An 18427-nucleotide genomic window follows, 5' to 3' on the forward strand; every position below is an offset into this window, starting at 1 on the left:
TACAAGCTATCTAAGGATGGTACTATAGAGCGCCACCTCAAGGTAGGCCTAGTGGCGCCATCTCTTGGTCAGGCCGGAAACTTATCAATCCACCCTCGTATATATATATATATATATATATATAGCTGAAAAAATAGGTGTACCGCTGAGAGGTTGCGAATGGTTAAACAAACTTGGGTTATAGCCGCTAGAAATTATACAGTCAAAATACAAAACAAATTCTATTCAACAAAACATGATCGAAAATTCAAACGTATCAAATGAAGAAAATTTTTTACAACAGCATAGAGGAAAAATATGTAAATATTACAGTCATTTATTTTTGGGCAAAGGAACTTATACAAAAGCTAAGTTCCAACATAAAATGCATCCGTAGGCGATTCCTATTTTCTGTAAAGCTCGAACGATTCGATTCACATTAAAATACAAAGTATTGCAAGAAGTAGACAGATTAGAAAAAGATAGAACGCTCAAACTAATCGAAGTAAGCGAATGGGCTACACCAATAGACCCTATAATTAAACCGGACGACTCGGTAAGAATTTGTGGCGATTTTAAGATCACGGTTAAAAAATATATAATAATTCAAAGATATCCATTACCTAAACCCGAACACTTAATAACAAATTTAACTGGCGCAGTTTGTTACAGTAAAATTGACTTAAAAGAAGCATACGGGCAAGTAGGTTTAGACGATTATTCACAACAATTTCTTCTAATAAACACTCACAAAGGGATGTATCAGTATACTAAATTACCTTATGGTATATCCTTTGCACCTGAATTTTTTCAAAATCCAATGGAACACATTTTTTCAAAGTTACCCTATGTGTGTGTTTTTCAAGACGATATTGTATTAAAAGGAAAAACAATAGTGGAGATTGTAAAAAAACACACGAAGCGCATTAATTATACTGGAAGAATGCAAATTAAAATTAAAGAAAGAAAAAGTAAAATTACTTAAAAGAAAAATTGAATATTGAGGGTATGTTATAGATGAAAAAGGAGTACATACACTAGAAAAACAGTGGAAGCCATAAGTCAAACTTAAAAGAATTGCAGGCCTTCTTAGGCATGCTCAATTATTATAATAAATTTATCAACGACAGAGCAACAAAATTACAACCTCTGTACGAATGCTTAAAAAAAATTTGACTGGACGGAGGCATGTGAAAAAGCCTTCCAACTAACTAAAAGGGAACTTCAATCAAATAAAGTACTAATAAATTATGATTCAGAAAAAGAAATAATATTAACGAGTGATGCCTCAGATTACGGTTTATCAGCTATAATTTCGCATGACACTCCTGAAGGTGATTGACCGATAGCTTACGCGTCAAAAACTCTTACAATAAGCGAGCGAAATTACTCGACTATAGACAAAGAAGCACGAGCAATAGTTTTTGGCGTTACGAAATTTCACGATTACCTTTATGGGCGAAAATTTATACTTAAAACAGATCACCAACCGTAAGTGCGCATCTTTGGTGAAAACAGAGGCATTTCTAGAATGGCAGCACGAAGGTTGGAAAGATATGCTGAATTTCTAAAAGCATTTGATTTTAAAATTAAACACGTTAGCTCGAAAAACAACAGTGCTGACGCGCTATCGCGTTTACCGCTGCCATTTGAAAATAAAAACAACACAGATGTTAGAGAATACACATACATTAATTATATTCAACAATCAACCTTTTCTTCTTTATATTTTTAAATTGTTGCGTCAGAAACAAGAAAAGATTCAGTTCTATCGAAAATTTCCGCATTTATAAAAAATGGTTGGCCAAACAAAAAATGATCGATGAAAAACTAAAAAATTACTATTTTAAAAAAGACGACTTAAACATACAACAAGACTGCATCTTGTGGGGTTACCGTGTTTTAATAACACAAAAACTAAAAGAAATTGTATTAAAAGAATTGCATTTGTCCCATGCTGGCATAGTCAAAATGAAAACAACAGCCAGATCATCTTTTTGTGGCCAAACATCGATAATGGTATAGAAAAAGTAGGATTGAAATGTAAAGATTGCATTGAAGCGGCAACAAATCCAATGAAAAGCGAAATAAATACGTGGAGGTGGCCTGAAAAACCTTGGCAACGTATCCACACTGATTTCATTGCACCTTGTAAAGGTAATAATTTTCTATTAATTATAAATGCAAAAACTAAATTACCAGAAGTATTTCCAATGACATCAACTACCACTTCTAAAACTATAAAATGTTTTCAAAAAGTCTTCTCACGATTTGGTCTCTCACTGCCAGTGGTCAGCGACAATGGCCCACAATACACTAGTGATGAATTTACAGCGTTTCATAAAAAATTAGGAATCAAACAGATTTTACCACCGGTTAAACATCCCGCTTCGAATGGCGCATCCGAAAATTTCATAAAAACATTCAAACGTAAAATCAAAATACTATTTAAACAAGGGAAACTGCTCAAACAGCAATAGGCATAATTTTATTTGATTATAGAACAAAATCGACAGTCCCGGAACTCAAGAGGGAAGAGAAATATAGTATTTGTAAAAAATGATACGGTTTGGTCACAAGATTTCGGTGTCAACTCGCCGGTTCCACCTGTTATTGTAAAAAAATCAGGCCCAGTAACATATGATGTAAAACTTGAATCTAGGCCTATTGTTAAACGCCATCTTGATCAACTAAAAAAACTTCATTCTAGCGATATAAATGAAAAACAATTAGCTTTGTCAAACAAAACAGAAAAACCTATTGTGAGACGATCGCCAAGACTTTTAAACAAAATGTAAACAAGGCTACTCATGTATAGGTACGTTCAAAACTAAACACGGAGGAGTGTACTGTATATACAGTATGCTTATATGGTGTGTGAGCCAGAGTAGTTGCTCTCACTAATGTGCGCACATATGTATGTGTGCACGTCAGTATGTACATAAGGGTGGTCCAAAAATGCATGACAAAATTTTTTTGCATGCTAGAGGGCAACGATTCCCCCCATTTTATTCCCATTCCGAAAAAAGAAATTCCCTAATTTTTATTTTTTTATTTTAACAGGTACCGGTTTTGACTTAAAGTTTCCCATGTGAAATTCATGGGGAAAATCACTTTTTTGAGTTTTTGGAATAATTTTTCAGGGGTTGAAAAAATGAGACGGGAAAGTATGGAGGCCTCTAGAGAATTATCCAACGAAGAATTTGATCTATCAGACATATGGGTTTGACACCCCTAACACACCCCCACGAGTACCTGAAAGCTACCCTTAATACCATAAATGTCAATTTTTCATGAAATCGACCTTTTGAACACTGTATTCTTATATTCACATAAAATTATTAATATTGGTCTAGTGGAATATTTATCAACATTGTTTGATTAATTTTATTCACAAAAGTTTTTTTAATAAAAATGATTACTGAAATATTACTGATAAATTAATTATTAATTAGTTATTGATTATAATTAATGAATATTCCACTAGACCAAAAGTAATAATTTTTATTTTTAAAGAATCGAAACAAAATTATTTAAACAAATTCCATTTGCTTAAACAATTGAAAATTTATGAACTAATGTTAATAAATATTCCACTAGACCAATAGTAATAATTTTTAAGAAAAAAAAACAAAATTTTGTAAAAAATTGTGTAAAGAAATTCCATTTGTTTAAATAATACACAATAGTACACATGGGGATGCGTTAGGGGTGCCGAACCCATATATATGATACATGAAATTAGTCGTTGGATAATTCTCTACAGACTCCCATACTTTCCCGTCACATTTTTTCAAACCCTAAAAAATTATTCCAAAAACTCAAAAAAAAGATTTTTCTCCATGCATTTTACATGGGAACCTTTAAGTCAAAACCGGCACCTGTTAAAATAAAAAAATGAAAAATTTGGGAATTTCTTTTTTTTTTATTTGGAATGAAATTTGGGGGATCGTTGCCCTCTAAAAAATGAAAGCCTTTTTGAGCCACCCTAATGTACACGGAATCAGTTAATAAATGGCTCCTGACCAGTTAACTCCTCACTTATATTCTCCTCACCTCGAACACATCACATTTCTCTTTATCCCTCAACGAAATTTATGACATCAAGTTAACACTTCGCTCCTAGTCCTTGAATTTTATTCAGGGACTAGGAGCGAAGCGTCGCTCGCCCTTTTCTCTTCTGTAGCCAAAAAGGAGTAGATGCCAGGTTAGCGTCTTCTCTCCGCAGTCCTCGAGTAGAGTGACTTAACTTGGTGTCATGAGTTTCGTTATGGGGAGAAGAGAAATGATCTCGGAGACTCTCCTATCGGAACGGTTGAGTAATTTGTGGTCAACGATGGTGCTCGACTCTGCTTGCGCGAAGAAAAGGGAAACAGGGTAAACCTCGAGGCCTTGCAATACGCAACGCAAAACTCTCAGCACTAAACGTCGCAATGCTTGAATTTAATATTGCAGGAAAGGCGCGCTTCCCGGCTGCCGAGAGAACTGGACGCTGCTCGAATCGCTGCATTGAAAAGTTCGCCGCGAGCTTCGCGAGCCTTGCCGAGAAAATAGGCATGCGTGTATACAGTGAATTTTCTGTTTGGAATTTATTTCTATTGGGTTTCCAAAGATATTCCAGAGCACTAAATTGAAATATTATAAAAAATATGATGGTCATAAGGGAATAACATACAGAAATGTCGCTATTTGTTTATTTTTTTTTTTTGATTGATTTACGGCTAAATAAATTTCAATGTAGAAAATGTACTCTATATTTGTGTTTTAATAATTAATTCTTGAAACTTTTTGTTATTTATTTCTACAATATTTTTTTTCCATTTTATTGCAAGTTACCAGTATCTTTGTCCTTTCATTTTTAAATAATATATCCTTCACTTCTGAACAAAGATTTCAACTTTCTACCAAATTAGTTTAATTTTACAGCAAAAATATGAATTACAAACAAGAAAGATAATTTTCATCTTAATACTTTAATTTTAAACTAAAATAATCAATTTTCCACAAAAAATAGAATAGGTTAATTTGTGTTTCAAGATTTAATTTTCTTCCGAAAAAAATCGAATTTTGTAACAAAACAATTACATTTACAAGCAAAGTGATGATTCTTCAAATATTAAAAATAATTTGTACCTACGCACTTGAACTTTGAACGAATTATATTAGTTATGAACGTTCATATGAATGAAATAAAAAGATTATTTTTCTAATTTTTTTTCTTAAATCAATTATAAGGGCAAAAAATAATATTCTGTCGGCAAGAATTGTCGAATATAAATGTTTTTTGACAGCTACCTACCCTTACATATCACCCATTATTCAGACCTGCCTGATTAAAGTTTGATTGTCGATATTTAAAATAATAAAAACGTCCGAAATCCTCTTTTATTACCTCACCAATGATATAGTCGGTGAGAATGTTCAGCAAGACCCCTAAAAACCAACACTACTATATCCACACATGAAATGTTAAAAATGACAAAGTTTGATCGTCGAAATTTGAAAATATAAAAACGTCAAAAATCCTCTTTTACATTCACATCCATACTGAGAAGGTATTAGTTTTATGCGAAAAATGACTTTCATGAATTTCATCAAATTTCCATGTTTTGAGGCCCCCTGAGTCAGAAAAACCAGTTTTTATGTAGGTGTGAGCCTGTCTGTCCGGCGTCGTCGTCGTCGTCGTTGTTGTGGTTGCCCGAATACCGGATAAAATTTAAAAGAATAGTCGAATTGGATTGTTCTTTGGCACACCGTTAGAAGAACCAAAAAGAAAGATCAAGTTCGTTAACCAGCCATCTCTGATAAAAATTTAAAAGTTGGAGCTGTTTTAAAATTTTTGAGACTACTTTTCTCAAAATTTCAAAATTTTATCGAAAGCCATTGATAGTACAAAAAAATATGAACAATTTATCCCACTGACTTTTTTGGATAAAATTAAAATTACTCAAGTTATAGGATTTTAAAATAAAAAACAAAATAAAAATGAAAATGGACATTTGAAGTCATAAAGCGTGATATGGAAAAAATTGAGGAGAAAAACGTTAATTTTGCAAGGCCCTACATGATTATTTTATTAACTTTTTGAATGTTGTATAAAAATATCAAAAATTTAAATGTTGATCACACAAAAAATAATCAATTACATTCTCATCCATAATGAAAAGTTATTAGTTTTATGCGAAAAATGACTTTCGCGAATTTCGTCAAATGTCGATGTTTTGAGGTCCCTTGAGTCAGAAAAACAAGTTTTTACGTCGGTGTCTGTCTGTATGGCGTCGTCGTCGTTGTTTTTTATAGAATTTTAAATAAAAATTTAAAAAGTTTGAATAAAGAAAAATACAAAAATGAAGCGAATATTAAAGTAATCACGATAAATACAATTTTTACTTTATTTTGGAATATCTTACTAAGCAATTTTAGAAAAAGTTACATAAAATGTATTATATTTAATATAAAACTGTATAGCATAATGTAGAAAAGCTTTTTTTTACAAAATGGAGTTGGTTTTTACGAATAAAACAAAATATACGAGAAAGTACGTTTTTATTCTCTCCACTTTTTAGCACGCTTTGATTGGCTTGAAATATCCATTTTCGTTTCATTTATTGGATTTTCAAAATGCTACAAGTTTGATCATTTTTCTTCAATAAAAGAAAGTCAAAGGGATAGATTTTTTACATTTTTGTATGCTATAGATAGCTGTAAATAGAATTTTGAAATCTTGGGAAATGGTGGTATCAAAAATTTTGAAAAAGCTCTAACTTTTTAAATTTGGATAAAAAATTAGTGGTTAACGAACTCGATCTTTCTTTTTCGTTCCGCAAACTGTGTTCCAAAGCAAAATCTAATCCGACTCGTCTTTCGAAAGTTATACGGTATATAGACGAGGAAAAACACCCGGAAGAATCTTGTTTTCAACCCCTAAGATAATAAAAAATGTACAAACAATTCAAAAATTCCCCAAATTCCAGACCTAAAATATTATGCTTCATAATTTTTCGACTTTATGTACGAAGGTACTAAAAAAGTTTAATTTCCTTATCACTTTCGGAACACCCTCCTTTTCAACCCCCAGTATAATAATGAATCACAAATGTTGTGCATTACATCATTGCTAATTGCACCGATCGCATTTTGCAATTCTTGAAAGAAATTATTCGACTGAATATGATAAATGAAATACTGTAATTTTCAGTTTAAAAAAAAAATCACTTTTCGTTGAAGTTATTATTTTTTAACTCAAAAACCTGTATTTTTATAAAGTAGCTAATCTTTTAATCTCAGACGTGAATTGTATAATAAAGAAACAACTTCCAAAAAATATTAACATATTTTTTACAAAAAGGTGAATTTTCCAAGAAATACTAAATTTTTGGACAAAAAAGAAGAATTATCAGCTGAATTAATAAAATGTTTACTTTAAACAATTAATTGTTAAAAATGAAATTAATTTTTAAATTAATAGATTAATTTTTAGCCAATTAGTTCAATTATGAAACAAAAAGTCGAATTTTAGACCAAATAATTTAATTTTAAACTAAATGATTGAATTTCAAACTAAAACGAAAATAATTTTCAAGAAAATAGTTAATTTTTTATGAAATCAGTCTATTTGGAATTGAAATAATTAAGTTTCCAGTAATAAAATTTATGTTTAACTAAATAGTTTGATTTTAAACGAAAAAACTATGAAATTGAAAGAATTTGGTTGACTTTTTCATCTACCTTTTCTTCAATTATTATTTCTTGCCTCCAATCAGCCGAAAAGTGATGTAGTTTTGAAGTCTTGTTTTCAATTGTCAATCTTTTTCATGCTTATTTACTTATTCATGAAAAAAATATATTTCTGTTCAGTCTTAAATGAAAAGTAGTTACATTTTGAACCGAAATAAAGAAATTTGAACTGGTTAAATTTATGAATCACTTGAAAATATAGTTTAAAAAGAAAAAAAAATTTCTACTAGAGATGAATTTTCAAAAAAGTATATGAATTTTCAACAAAATATATAAATAGATTATTTACAAATCATATGTAATATAAAAATTGTAAAGTAAAGTTCAAGTTAAGCACACAAATAATGTGATGTATTTTACTGTATAGCGTGTGACGCAGTGCCATCTAACGAAATTTATATTTTGCTATATGAGCGCTCCGAACAAAGAAACTCGTCTCCTCCTCGTTATAATGCAGTCTATAGATCTTGGAAATAGTTCAGATATCGAATAACGTATCTATGACACGAGTAGGCGCTCGCTAGTGATAAACTCGAAATAATTTCGGCCTGTGGTCCTGAGTGGCGAGCTTCGCGGCTTTCGCGCATTCACGAAGAAGCTCGCCTCTGACAACGTCGAGTTTCTCGGTGGACTCTCGATCACTCAGTCTCAGCTCTCGCGAAGCTCACATAGAGCATCCTCGCTCGTAACGCTGGGAAAATATAAACAGGAGAAGAGCTGGCGAGGAGCGAATTTTCCGCTGTTCATGTATTTCGCTCTCAGTCCCTGATTTTATTGAAGAGTAAGGAAGCTATGGTAATGCATAATATTTGAAACAACGGTTTTTTATAATACATTTTTTTCATTAACACAATTCAAAATTGATGCAAGAACGAAAAAGGTTCCTTGATTCGAGGCAGGTCGATTGACCTAGAACATTAATATTCTTGATTGAAGAGTAAGCGAGTTATACACATTTATAATATTTAAAACATCTCTTTTCAATAGAAAAAACTGGTTTTATCGTCACAATTCAAAGTTTATGCATGAATAGAATAGTACATTGTGTATCGAGGGCGTAAAAAAGGCTATTTTGAGGAGCGCGTATTTACCGTCGAGCGAAGCGAGGTCGGCCGAGAGAATGTAACAAAAATAGTTTCAACCTGAAAAGTCGATGTCAAAGTTGACAGTTTTTAATTAAAATTTAGATTATTGACCTCCATGCGCGATTAGTAATTAACTTCTACGTGCTAAACAAATATTCTAAAATAAAGCCAAAATATTTAATAATTACTACTTGGGGGGTTATAAGGCTAAAATGTCTAATAATTACATCGCTGATGTTTTTGGGGTCGCTTATTTCGAATCCGAAGTCAAAATTTCAAAGTTGAAAATAGCGAATCCAATTGTAGAAGTAAAATTCAAACTTATCGACCCGAAAAAACCCCAAGCAGTCATTGACGGGCCGAGAATAAAAGCGGTGTAGAATGAGTTGCAGAAGAGAAGCGGTTTCAGTTTTCGTGTCAACGCAAGAAAGACTTTGAAAAATTGAAATGACGGGAGCGGAAATGGAATGAATGAGCGTCAGAGTAGAAGCGAACTGAAATTATTAATGTGAAGAATTCCTGCAAATTAAACCAAGAATCCATGACGACAGAAATTTGGGCAAACACCAAGGTGGTTAAGTGTTTTTCTAAATTTTATCGTTAGATTCTTTGTTTTATATTCAGCATTTCTTCATATTATCTTCATTATTGGACGTTAAATTGGATTTGAAATTTAATTTGAAGCTCATTTAAATTTCTTAAATTTTAATAGTTTTAATAGTAGTTACAAATACTTTAATTATTATAATAATTATAATGATTGCAACTACGATGCAGCAGACTTGTGTGTGTATTTTTCGGCCCTAGTGGCTAAAATAAATGGTTTATATATAATAATTATTATATATTATAATTTAATATATCGAGGCGTCCTAACGGTAGAATGCCAACGCACGCGACACGACTTGACGGTACTTTACCAAAAATAAAAACAATAAAAAACTAACCGAGAAGTTAGCGCTAGAAAGTCTTGCTCGCGTAATTGAGCAAGATGAGGCTAGAAGTTGGCCAAAACTAAAAGGTGCTCACTCGCTTCATCAAATCATGAAAGTTCTATCTCGGGCGAGAAAAGTATGAAGGTTGCCACTTCTCGCGTTTAGATTATAAGCGAGAAGTGACACCTTCATGCTTTGCTCGCCCGAGATAGCACTTTAATGTTTTGATGGAGCGAGCGAGCATCTTCTAGTTTTGGCCAACTTCTAGCTTCATCTTGTTCAATTCCGTGATCTAAAACTTTCTAGTGCTTACTTATTGGTTAGCTTTTTATTGTTTATATTTTTGGTTAAGTATCATCTGGTCGATCGCGTGCGTTGGCATCCTATCGTTAGGACGCCTCGATATATATATGTATATATATTATAATTATTGATAATTATTATTACACTTCCTCTCAAAAGATTTCAAACAGAGTATTAAATTTACTTATAACAGCCTTATCTCAACCGTCACTTGACACCATAAAGAAAGTTTTAAAAAAATTATTATAATAATTAATTTATATATGTAAATTTATACATAAAATTAATCATTAATAATGATTATTATTGTTATATCATAATATTATTATAATATCAATATTTTATCAAGTATGACTTACATAATCAAATTTCTTTGACGTCCGCTAAAAAACATTTTTTGTGGTTTTTAGCCAACATCTAAAAGTATTTTAGTCTAATTATTTTCTTGGCCATTCATCAAAATGAGCGTCATGTGGATTTGAATATTTGCCACCCGCCATCAACGCCACTAGTGGTGTTAAAAGAAAATATTATTAGTAGTAAGTCCAGCCACCGATCGAACGCCATCGACTAAATCGAGAAACAGCAGCCGACTCGCGATTAGTTAGTATCGGTCCATAAATAAGAAAAGATCGGAGCTCCTCTTATGTTACGAGCTACGCAGCAGGGCTGTTGAACTTCGGCTGTCGAGCCGTAGTGATAACTCTCGCGACAATATACGTGAAAAGACTTTGCCTGTCGGTAAAAAATAAACTCTTTTCTTTGTTTTTTTTTGCGAGGCAAAACATTACCCTATAGCGGGATAAACTATACCTTTTGAGAACTAATAAAGAATCTGAAACCCAAGTGAGTGTTTTAGTGCTTTTTACCGAATTTTTTGTTTCTCCGTTGATCCGAGGATCGAGGTTTTCATCAAATTCTATGGTCCTTTAATGTGGACTGAAGTTTTCATCTTTACCTACGGTCCTTTCACGAGGATCGAATTTTTCGTCTAATCCTACGGTCCTTTCATGAGGATCGAGGTTCTTACTTTCATATTTTCGCTCAAAACGAAACTATTTCCTCTTCACTCTTCGAGCGGGCAAAATTAGGAAAAATATATCTAGATCGGAGGTATCCTTGATCGTAGATCCCGTTGTGGAGTATGATCCCACTTGCCCGGGGTATAACGGCAGTCCCCTCTCAGTTTCTCATTCCTATGAGTTCTTTCCAATTGACGAATCCTACGTACCAATCTACGAGGCTTCGCTAAATCATTTCTCACCCCCAGGCCAACTTGACGAAGGGCCCTGAGAAAACTCGGAGAACTTGTCTTCACCCCAATTCACTCAGGCCCCTTTGTCTCCACTGCCCGATCTTGGAGACTTTTCACTAGAACAGGAGCTTAGCCTGGCCGAAGAAGCTCTTCAGGCTGAAGAGTTGTCGGCCCCACCAGAAAAGGCCCGTTCACCGATCCCGGTTACATTGGAAGAAAAGGTGATTGGGAGTACCGAGGAGCCTTTTCTCTCAGAAGACCCTAGTTCGCGGATCTTGGGCACTTCGACTCAATCCCTAGAAGAAGAGGATGTTTTAGATCTCCAGATCTCTCCAATCCGTATGTCAGCTCTAACTCTTCCTAGATTGTCCGTCATTAACGCAGATTGTCCTGAGGCGAATAAGACGGCTTCCCCAGAGAAGGTCCTCCGACCACCCACTCTAGGGGCGGACATCACTTTTGTTGAAGGTAAGGCCATCGTTAGTAAGACAAAGAAGAATCTTACTCGAACCGTTAAGGGACGCCCTCACAAAGGGGAGACATATACGGATCAGGGACTTCCTCCTTACCGGCTTTGTTAAAGTCCTCCCCAATTACCCCCCATAAGCCTTTCCGAAAACAGCAGTCCCTGAGGGTGATTTTCGGCCGTAAAGGAAAGCGACTCTTCGTATCCCCGCAACGTTGGATACTCGAACACCGAACTCTAAGCTCCCAGCAGAGACCGAATAGGCTCAAGTCAGTCATCGGGGCTTGATTAAAAAAAATTGACCGCCTTGAACCCTCCTGCGGCGCCATGTTAATGATTACAAAAAATAGTATAGGTTTTGAGTTCTTGTAGAGAGTGGTGAATCACAGAGAGTTCCAACAATTGTAAGGATGTAACGCTTCGTGTGTCGCCCCGCTCTACAAGTACTCAAAACCGAAATTTCAATAGTGTTGGTATAAAAAATAATATGGATGATTTGAGGCAAGCCCCAGCAAATGAAACAGAATCTAAGGAAATTCTAAAGAATTTGAAAGAATTCAGAGTAAATTTCCAGTTAATTGCAAAAAATATTTGAAAATCTTTTCAAATGATTCAAGCCCTACGCAACCCCCTCATTTCTGGTGCATAAATTCCTTGAAATACATTAAAATATTATAGAATTCCATTCAATATAATCAAATATCATGATATTTCCTAAAATCCTGGAAAATTTGTTAAAATAACTTTGAGTGCTTCTTAAATTCCTTATAATGATTTAAATCCTCAGAAATCTTCTCACATCTCTTGGAATATTTTTAAATTGCCAAAGTACAACCTTATAGGTCCTATAACATCGATCTATATCTTTATAAATTCTAGAAAATTCTTTAAACCACCATGATAATTTTTTTAAATACATTTTAATCATTTAAATCTTTGAAAATTCCTTGAAACTTTTTAATTCTTGGAAATACCTAGACAGCTTTTAAGATCTATTCAAATCAATAAATGACTAAAATCAACTAAAAATCCATTAAAATCTTTTTAAAATGCCCTAAACTATTGCAAATATCTTAGCTTTTTTTAAAATTCTTGAAAATTATTACGAATTTAAGTAATATCCTAATATCCTTCTTATCATTTGTAAACACTTGAATTAATTTAAATACTTTTAGACTACCACAACATAAGTTATTTAATATCCTGTGAAATCTTTTTAAATCTCTAGAATTTTTTTAAAGCGTTTGATAATTTGTTTTCATTTTTAAAATAGTTGAAAATCGATTTTTAAAATTATTCTAAAGTATTCAAAATTCTTTAATAACTTTGTTTATATATTTGATCATAAAATCCCGTAATATTACGTGAAATCTGATATTTTCCGAAATCCTCGAAATTTTATTAAAATACCTTAAGCCTTATGAAAATCACTTACAAGTTAAAATTATTGTATTTCTCAGAAATCTTCTAGAATCTCTTGGAAAATTGTAATATTTTTTTGCTTATATTATCATAATAGCCTTTTGCTGATATTATCATAAAACATTTTCGACCTTTTAAAATCGTTTCATATCTTACAAAATTCTAGTCAGTTCTTTTAAGCACCATGATAATTTGTTCAAATCATCTGAAATTATTCGAATCTTCCAATTTTACTTAATAAATTTTCAATCTCTTGAAAAAGCCTTGGAATCTCTTTAAATAGCTTAAAATATTTCACATTCTTTGATATCAATTTAAATTATTGAAACCATTGAAATATTTTGAAAATTATTGAAATTTTTTAAAGCTCTTGAATGATTGTAATATATTAAAAATACTAATATATTTAATATATATCCTATGAAATCTTTTGAAATCCCTTGTGATTTTTTCAAGCACTCGAAAAATTATTGCAATTTTTAAAATACCCAGCGAATGTTCAAAATTATTTGAAATACCTTGAAATTATTTAAATCAATTAAATGTTCCTCGGAATTCTTAAAAATATTCTTGAATCTTCAAAATTCTTTAAAATCTTCGGAAACACCTTGATCTTTTTACAAATCTTTAAAATCCTATAAAATCGCTGAACTCTTGTGAATAAATTCTGTAAAAGCCATTGAAATATTATAAAATCCCGTAAAACTACATGAAATCGAATGATTTCTGAAATCCTTGAAAACTTATTAAAATACCTTGAGCGCTTTCAGATTTCCTTAAAATCATTGTCATTCTCTGAAATATTCTGAAACCTCTTGGAGTAATTTAAAATATCCTGACATTTTATAGATGACATAACGTTGTTCGATATCCTCCAAAATTCACCGTCGTAAGCAAAAATTACATCTTTATTGGTTATAAATGCAACTATTTGGTTGAAAATTCATAAATTTTTGTAGAAAATGCTTCTATTTTGTTGAATTTTTTACTACTCATAGAAAAATGACTTTTGGTTTAAATTTCATTTGTTAGTGTTGAAAAAAGAAGTAAAATATTTTCTGGATGAAAATTCAACTTTCTTTTAAAAATTTTTTTTTAAAATTAAATATCATCTATTTAAATAGAAATTATACCTTTCTCGGACTGAATATTTTACTATTTTGTTGAAAATTTAACTATTTTACAATAAATTCATATGTTTTCGTACAGATTTCATCTTTCTTGGATAAAAATGCATTACTATTTGGTATAGAATTCAACCAATTTGATGAAAATTCATTCCTTTTGATTTAAAGATTCGGCTTGAAAGTTCAACTATTTAAAGAATGTAACGTTCCTTAAGTCTGATCCTGAAGTTTTGTAAATATGAGAGAAACACTATGAGAGAAAAAATTATTATTTTTATCCATTATAAGAAAAACCTTTTGCAATTTTGTTGCTCTGTTGGATTTTTCTCGCTGACTTAAGTTTGATAATCGAATTGATGATATTCCAAACATTCAGAATCAATCATTTTCTGAATTTAAAGAAATGGATTGATTACGTTTTTTTCGCTTACTGCTCATTTATCTGACTTGAAACAGGGAATTTCAGAAAATAATTATGGGTTTTATTTTAGGACAGGGAGTTTTTAGAGTAGAAGTATTCTTTCAAAGAAGAAATATTTCTGAATCATAATAATTTTTTCATTGTTTTTTATGAATTCATCTGTTTTTACTTGAAAATAATTCAACTAACTGGTTTACAGTTAAACTCTTTTGTTAAAAATTAATTTTTTTGGTTGAAAATTCATCGCTTTAATTTAAAATTCAGTTTCACTTCGTGGAAAAATTGCCTTTTTTGGTAGAAAATTCATCTTTCTGGCATAAAATTAAACTATACCAGTAAAAGACTCAACATTATAGTTAAACATTCATAATTTTGGTTAAAAATAAATTTCTTTAACAGAAAATTTAATTGTTTCATTTTTAGTTGAAAATTGATCAATTCTAGTTCAAAGTTAATCAATTTAAAAGATTTAAAAGCTAAAGTACTTCAGTTTGTTATTCATTATTTTAGTTGGAAATTCATTTTTGAGGTTTAAAATAGAAATATTTGGTTGTAAGTTGATGAAAGTTGATGAAACATTTTTTATTCAATTTCTGGTTAAAAATTATCATTCTTAGACGAAAAATTTTACTTTTGAGTAGAAATTGTTTTGTTTTTTATACCGAAAATTCAATCATTCTAGTTAAAGACTCATAATTTTATTTCAAAATTCATAATCAAAAAAAATCCTAGACAAATTTTCATAATTTTTGCGGAAAAAGTACAAACACTATATAATGATACGTAATACATAGTTAAAAGTAAAATATAATGTGGAAAAAACTGAATTGTACCTAAACTCCCCAAAAAGCGGGAAATTGAAATAAATTTCAATCCATTTTTGAACGTATTTGCGTTTGTGATGACAAATCAGTTTAAGTATCTTAATTTGTTTTTTATTCAGATGAATTACTACGATGTTAGAAATTTTATTGAGATTGATATGAAAAAATTCATTTCTTGAGGAAAGAATAATATTTTTGATTTTGCGAATACATAAAATGTCATAGTTCACAGGCAACAAGCTGCCGTAGGTCGTAGGAAGTCACTTTTGAGTCAGTTCATGAGCGTTGGTTTTTCGATCCGACGTAAAATGGATTTCCACAAGACTACGGGAAAACGGGTTAAGTGACGGCCCCTGAGGAGAAACGGTTCAGACGTCTAACAAGGTTTTGCCCTTAGTGTATTTCAATCCGCTTTACCTCTGACGCTTATTCAAACCGTTGTCACGCTTAAATTTTTCAAATTTGTTTTCGCTACTCTACTTATTCTACGCAGCTTTTACCCTCCACCCGCCAATTATTAGTTATATCAGTTTTATTTGAGAATTTTCGTCTGTGATATTGGATTTTCCATTTTTAATTTTGACATTTTGAGCTCAGGTTCGAAATCAGCGACCCCGAAAACCCCCGAATAGTAATTATTTCTAATTTTATATCTATTTACGTATTTTGAATTTGGACATTTTTTACTTCGGACTTGAAATCACGGATCCCCCAAAAAACCCACGAGTAGTAATTAATTAACGTTTCGGCTTTATTTTAGGATATTTTGCCGCCATATTGGATTAGCCATTTTGAATTTTAACATTTTGACTTCGGATTCGAAATTAGCGACCCCCATTTTGTCGTTATTGCGGATTTCAGAATGACAATCCCGTCTCAATTTTAAGCCCACACGGTTAAATATTTTTGTCTAATTTTTTGCATACCTCATCTAAATAATCATATCTTAAAGCAAGCAAAGACATTTTTTCGGTAAAATATTCATATTTTGTTTAATAATCAAAAACGGAAGAACAGTAGTAGTAACACGCAGTGTTAGCTGTATATGAATTTTCGGCGCGTATAATCTAGATTATAATCTATAATGAAATGATTTTATTAAAAAATACTCGTTTTTTTACAAAGTACTAAATATCCTGCACAAAATAACTTAATTTATAATAATAAGCTACAAAATATTAATAAAAGTCAGACCTATGCACAAAATACTTGGAAACACGGTATTTATGAATTAAGGAATATGTATTTAAAAAATAATTCTAAAAAATACCATCTTTAGCCTAAATTTATTAGAAAACTACGGTGTAAATGCACAGAATATGAAGATTTACGTTATTACTGCAAACCTTAACCGATTTTCATGAACATTTTTTTAAATTTCTTTTTATTGTATAAATAAATTAATTCTGCTAATTGAAATTGAATTAATCAATGATTTCATAGTGTCTTTTTTCTAACTGACTGATATTTCGTAAAAATGCCCGGCCTTCATTCGTTCAGTGTCATTCATCACCTTGCGTGGGGTCTGTGCTGACTGGAGTTTGACGAGGGTGAGCAGACTCCCTGCGGACATTCATGTACAGCAGGGGAGAAGCCAGCCCGGGCCCAGCTCCTCGGCAGCCCCCCCCCCCCCCCCCCCCCCCCCCCCCCCCCCCCCCCCGCTATGACGACCCTTTCATTGTCATGCGATTTAAGGCTGTTTCAGTAACTAAAATTCTGAAGACATGGCTGAATTCAATTCTAATTATCTGAATCATTTGCCTGATGTAATTTTAAGAAAATGAGAAAAAAGTTGATAAAAATCGGTTAACATTTCGAGAAATTAAGCACATCTTTAAGCACATGCAAAATTACAAGAACTGTCAACTGGCATTGAAGATATTAACCGATTTTCATCAACTTTCTTTTCATTTGCTTAAAATCAGATTAGGAAATTGATTCAACTAAATAAAATTTAATTTATTAACATTTTAACACATATTGATTTTTCTCAACCAGCTCTAATGCTCTCGCGTGAAGCATGAAACCTCCCGCATGACCGACAGTCAAGTATCCCTCTTGGGTTCTAGTAGAGGGAAAAAATGGTAGGGTGGCGCCCCTGCCCCTCCCTGAAAACTGCAAAAAGAGTTTGGGAATCGCTGATATACAGCTATCACTGAGTGTCACTACTATTTTTCTCTATTGTTCTCTACGCTTTTTATTATTGCACAAAACATAAACAATTTATCGAAAAATCGGCTGTGCTTCATTTGAGATATGGTTATTTAGATGAGGTATGCAAAAAATTAAACAAAAATATTCAACCGTGCGGCCTCAAAATTCGGACGCGATTAGACATTTTGATAAATTGCCTTAAGGACACTCTAGAGCAGGACGCGTCAATTTTTCCCCCACCACTAGCCCTCAGACACGTTCCGGGATAGAAAGTGGTCATGCAACTTCCGCACGAACTTCGTTTGAACACTACTATGAAAACTTAACAACAGCTGTATCCCGTACCTACATATCCACTAGTCGCGTCCTTCTCTAGAGGGTCTTTAGTCGTACTACGATCCTTTTCGCTGAATTGCTTATACCACCGGTAAAACAGACGTTTTCATACAGCTTGTAAAAATTAATTGATTAATCAAACAAAAATATTAAATTTAAGGTTCGTTTAATTCGAAGTATAAATTTCTAATACGTATATGTTTAAATCCTCAAATATCTTGTTATTACATACTCATACATAATGAGAGGGTATTAGTTTTATGCGAAAAACGAATTTCGCGGACTTCATCAAATGTCGACGTTTTGAGGCCCCCTGAGTAAGAAACACAAATTTTCACGTCGTTACCTGTCTGTCTGTCCGACGACTAAAAATAAAAAAATAA

The sequence above is a fragment of the Belonocnema kinseyi genome, chromosome 5 (genome assembly GCF_010883055.1).
Source record: "Belonocnema kinseyi isolate 2016_QV_RU_SX_M_011 chromosome 5, B_treatae_v1, whole genome shotgun sequence".
NCBI classification, from domain to species: domain Eukaryota; kingdom Metazoa; phylum Arthropoda; class Insecta; order Hymenoptera; family Cynipidae; genus Belonocnema; species Belonocnema kinseyi.